This window comes from Gorilla gorilla, chromosome 2, assembly GCF_029281585.2.
Source record: "Gorilla gorilla gorilla isolate KB3781 chromosome 2, NHGRI_mGorGor1-v2.1_pri, whole genome shotgun sequence".
Classification (NCBI taxonomy): domain Eukaryota; kingdom Metazoa; phylum Chordata; class Mammalia; order Primates; family Hominidae; genus Gorilla; species Gorilla gorilla.
The window spans coordinates 41,054,512-41,060,511 of NC_086017.1; positions in this window are offsets into that span (position 1 = coordinate 41,054,512).

Consider the following 6,000-nt stretch of genomic DNA (forward strand, 5'->3'; position numbering starts at 1 on the left):
GAAGGGGCTGAGTCAGTCCTTTAGATTAATATAGTGGTCACGATTTAGTACCAACTATACAGCAGGTACCATCAGTAGTCCTTTAAAAGAATGATCTCATTTTATTCTCTCAACAGCCATATTTGGTAAATTGTAATATACCTATTTTACAGATAATAAAAGAGAGGTGTGCTTCATCACCAAACTACCACATGACCTTGGAAAAGGCAGCAAGGTCATTTATTTATCCAAGTCATATTTGTTTCAGAAACACATTTTCCAAGTTCAATAGGAAGCAAATTTGGTTTTGTGTCAGATTTATTCATTTATTTCAAGAAATTTGTAATTGAGATACAGAGAATAGCTTGTTTATATTTAGTTATATTCTTTCTTTGACAACAGTAGGCTTTATTTGAAAAGCTGAGGATAAACATTGGGAAGAATGACATGGTACCAGGTATTAGAGACGGATAAGGATGGCAAGAAAATAAGGCTGGAAACATTATCAGGGCCAAATCATGAAAATTCCATACACGATCTTAAGAAGGTTGGGCTTTATCCAGAGGATGATGAAGAACATTTGAAGGACTTTCATCAGTGGCTACTTGATTTAACTCCACTTCTGTCTCCAGGATTGAGTATAGCTCCATCTCAATCTCTTGTAGCTAAAACCTTCCAGAATTTTCAACCTCATGGCATGTTAAAATTCCTAAAGCTTTTCTTCTGCAGTGAACTTCACCATAGGAAAGGAAATTCCCAATGTCTGTAGACTTTCCCAACCAGCCAGCATGCTCAGCCCTTCCCACCTGTTCTTTGATAGGGTAATAATTCCTATCACCCAACTCAATGAGTAGAATCCTCCTAATCCATTCAGAGCAAGAAGAAAAGATAACAATGGCTCAGCACTTGTAGCATGAACCTGCATAACTGCCTCTGTAATATGTTTCTCCCTTTAGCCACCCCATTTACCTTTAGCTGTTTTTTCCTTGAAGCTGGAGCATTTATTTCACTCAAAGCTATTAAATGGAAGTATTCCTTGGTGACATCACTAACACTAGGCTAAATTCAAAACTGTTCCCTCTTTAAAAGCTTAAAATTACAAATCTGTTATGCCATAATACAACCTTTAAAGTATAAACAGGCCATTTTGTAAAAAAAAACTTAGTGTGTTCTCTACAAGTTTTTTTTTCTTTTTCTCCTTTTGGACAAAGAGAAAGTTCCTAATAAGAAAATGGAAAATGCTTTTGGTATGAAATAATCCAAAACAAAAACACACACACACACACACACACACACACACACACACACACACACACTTTGGCTTTCAAAGATTGAATGGAGAAAGAGTTGTTTAAAAGGAGTAGTAGAATGTCTAACCAGATAATATCCCAAATATTTCAAGCACCACCCAAGAGGGAGTTTCCACTAGCACATGCCGTAATTTGCCACAGGCAGATGAGAGCGTCTAATTCAGAACATAAGCTGAGCCTCTATCTATAAAAAATTCTGCAAGCAACAGCATGACCTGGCTAGAACAATGATGTATGACTTGTGGCTGAGAACATTCCACAGCTCAACAGATGGCTCTCCTCTGGGGTTTGAGACAGGCAGGCATCAGGCAATATCCTGACAAGAGTGAAATACTGACCCGAGGAGAAGAAAATCAGAGCCCAGGGAGATGGCATATCTTTTGTGAAGCACACCATTTTCTAGGTGTGCCCTGCAGGAAGCGCCCCCTGAAAACAGCAACAAAGCAATTGCTTTCTTACAGAAGCATGTCAAGGAATTTGTAAAACAAAACCATTGGTGCAAGTGAAATTCTGTGATTTTTTTTTTTTTACACTGAGATATTTCGATTTGTGTTTGTTTGTCTCTGCATTCAGAAGCTAAATCTTGTTACCACACGTCTTGATTCTAACTCAAGGTTTACTTCTCTGGCATATTCCAGCCCAAATTCCTTGCATCCTCAGTCCAGATCCTCTTCTATTACCAGGGAGAAAAATAAGCCACGGCTGTTAACTGATAACGAGCCTGTGCTTGGTGCTATAAACAGCCTCTCCCACCCACCCAGACAAGCACTGGATTAGTGCAAAAGCAGGGCATCCCCCTGCCACCCCCAACCCTCAGACATATCCAAAATTGAGTTCATTGTCCTCCCTCCACAACCCAATTCTCCTCTTAGTTCCACAAACAGACAAATAACTATACCATCCGCCTCGTTATCCAATCCAGAAACGTAGAACTCGTTTTGGCTTCCTCCATCTTCCTCAAGTCTCTGGCCAATAATCAAGCCCCGTCATTTTGACAACCAAATCTCTCTCCCATCTGTTTTTCAACAGCCACCTTTCAGGCCAGTTCATTCTGGTCTCAGCCCTAAATCATGCAACCTGTAGCCTGAGTGAGCTTTCCCAGCACAGCTCAAATTGAGTTTCTCTTGCTAAAAGCCCTTCTAGTAGCTCTCCATGGCTATTAGAATAAAGTCCAAAGTCCTTACCATGACTTACGAGGCCCATCAAGTTATGGCCCTTGCTTTTATTGAAACCTTCATGCCTTGCCATGCCCCACCTATCACTGTATGTCCCAACCAGTCTGATGCCATATGGCTTCCCCAAAGTACTGTTGGCATGCTTGCCACCTGGCCTTTGCCCCAAATGAGCGTCCTCTACTTAACTGCTACTTGTCCCTAAACCTCAACTCAGCTTTCTCTGCCAATAGGAAGGCTTCTCTTTTCTCCTTTGGTGCCCTTCCCATACGTTCTCATAATGCTCTTTCAAGTCATAGAACTACCACACCATGTTGGTGTCTGGGTCCTGGTAGTATTGCATACCAATATTTAGGCTCAGAACTTAGAACATTTTAGAAACTTGAATATTTGTTGAATGAATGAAAGAAGACTCCTTGAAAAACTGAATGATATATTGAATAAATAAATTCCTGATTATTTTGGCAATTGATAGCATATCTCTCTGCCTCCCCACACCATCATACTACTCACTTCCTTCCTTGTCTCTTACTGACTTTGGCACTGATCTGGTTCCTAATCTAGTCATTTCTCAGGCCCTCTTCACTTGGTGTACTTGTGTGATATCCCTGCTGTCAGACCCTTGGCATTCCTATGGTGTCTCTGATTTGGCCTGCCTTCTTGTTTCGCTATTCTTTTTTGGGTAGGGCTAGTCTCATAGAATCAATTGTTGGTCCCAGTCATTCACTTGTCCTATGCCTGGGCCAGTCACCACTCCTGCCCCACCCTATTCGTGAAATGAGGAGTCAAGCATATTAATAAACACCCATAGTTCCCAGAGTCCCTCCTCAAGACTCAGACAAAATTATGCCATTTTTGTTCCCTTAAATTGTGATGTTGAAGCAGGACACACACAACTTTGTGAGCAGAAGTTTCCTCTGCTCTGCCAAGGAATAAAGGTCAAAGCAGAGATATGCACATGCCCTTTGACCACAGAGGCCTCCAGTGACCACCACCGTGGCATCATCGGCCAATTTCTCGTCTTTCTGTAGAAGAGTCATATGGCTTTATGTCAGAGCTGTAGGTATTCATGCATACCCAGGACTTAAAATCTTGGGGAATTTTTTCTTACAAACCAACTGCTGTGGGGCAGTGTGAGGAAAAGTCATCTTATCCTTGCATGGAAGACCCCTATCAATGTCTTGGCTACTCTGCAGGGCATTCTCAACAGCTGCATCCGCCATCCTGTTTGCTGCCAGGAGTCAGAGGCCCACATGGCTAGGACACTGCAGCTGAGCACCGCTCATCTATAATGTTCTCTCACAACACTTACACTTGGAGTCCTCTCCTATTCTACCTCTTCAGGCACCATCCTCTGCCACTTCCACATATTTTTTCCACTTACTTTAGTCTTGATTTCTGCCACTCTAACCTTGGTGCTAAGATCCTGGTCTTGACCTTGCCTCTGACACTCTCAACTTGATGTCTACACATGGACTTCCAAGTGTGTGACATATGGCTTCCCTTTATGACTTTGACTGGCTCATCCTCCAGCTTAAGATTCCAACTCCATAGCATCAGCCTATCCGAAGGCCCCTTGGAAGAAGAAGGAGAGCATGGTATAGTCAAACAAATAACCACCTTGCTTTGCCAAGTGGGCAGCATGCTTCCTATGGATGCTCTTTACAGAGACCACTTTATCCTAGACTTGTGTACACTGAAACCTAAGGCTAGTGTTGGAAGATAACTATATTGCAATTGACTGACAGAATAAATCAGGTGGATTTTGAAGAGCATTCATCTCTATTTACGCCACCTCCAGATGCCCTGCTGTCCTTCCTTAAGGCATTTTTAATTTTAAAAGTGCAATTCTTAAAACACAAAAGGTGGAACTGAAAACATCACCAGACAACACAGAAGTGTGGACTAGCCTTTAAGGAGGAAGATGGAATCTTGATATCAAAAGCTATTAAAAGCCCTTTTTTTCGTATCTCTTCACCTGCGCACCTGATTGCTTTTAAGTGAAGATGTAAGATCACAAGGAGAAGAGGGGGCAAAAAATAGAATGCCATTTTTTCTTCTCCATTCTCTCACAGATAACGACATGGGAGCGTTGGCCAGTATAGACAACCAGCGTAAATTAAGAGCTTAACTGGAAGCCTATTAAAGGCCAACTCCACTCACTCTTGCCTATTCCTATTCTTACACAGTACACAACACAACTTGAGGGAAGGCCAAAAAAAAAAAAAAAACCTCTAGAAAACTCAATTGCTATAACCAATCGTTCAGTGAAATGTCCTTTATTAAGCCTCTTTAAATTAAAGAGACTCCTCCTTCTCCCACTTAAAACTGACCTGCATAAAATACTGTCTTTGCTTATCATGGTGCTACAAAGTGTTTACAGGCCAAAAGGGGTATTAAAATTCTGAGACAAAACATTTTAAACATGATCTTAGAGACAATACTTTCACCCCAATACTGTCCATGGTATAATTAACTTCATGGGAAATTTAAACCACAAAACCCATAATACAAGGTCAAATGTTCTGAAGGATTTACTCAATGAATTTAGAACTTGAGAAAGAATGCAAAAGTTCATAAAAATCAGGACACAAATCATCCTCTTATTCTAGTTAGGAGCAATTAAAGGAAAATATGTCACTTGATTTAGCTGCTCTGTCTAATTATCTGCCCAAATCCATGCCCAGAGTCCTGTTAAAGACATCGGGAGCCATGGGACCCTTCCCCCATCCTACTGATGAACACCTGATGAACGGTAGGCACTCAAGGGTCTCCTTCACAGGAAGTTGAATTCAGACACCAACACTGTAGTTATTTAGCCACAGGCGCAAGACTTGGAAAGCCATGTAAACTAAGGTGCTTACTACATTTTGGAATAGGTGAAGATTATACCCAATACTATGGGAGATTGGTGAGGGAGAGAGACAGAGAGAGGCAGAGAGAGAGAGAGAGGCAGAGACAGAGAGAGAGAGAGATAAGTATCTCAAAGCTTTCCAGTTCCAGGAGTTATACCTTCTTCAAAATACCATCAGAGTCCCCTGAAATAAATTGCTTTCCACTCGCGCTTTCTTAAGGGATTTCTGTTGCTTGCCACCAAGTGATGCCTGCCCATGCCTGTATCTTCCATGTGACCTTTTATTATGGTTTGTGTTTTCCTGGGTTGAGCCATACCTTTGTGCAATCATGTATTTTAACGACAGCCCAATCGTTACAAATGTCCCAGATTCCCAGTGGTTTTTATGACTGACATTTTATTACACAAATTACAAGGCTAGAAATCATATCCCCAGTTTTCAAGAGTCTATAACAAGATAGAGTTTGAGTGAAGTATCTTTGTAGTAAAGGAAGCAGAAAAGAAACACTTTAAGCCCACTGAGAGAATAAAATTGATGTCAAAGGGCCCTTACAACTATACTTTAATCACTACCTTCCACACCTTTCCCAATCTTCTGGAATCTTTGATGATGTTATTTTATTTTGTTTATGCTTTCGAAAGCAGTTGGGGAGGTAAGTAGGGTTTGCCAGATTTTGGAGATAGA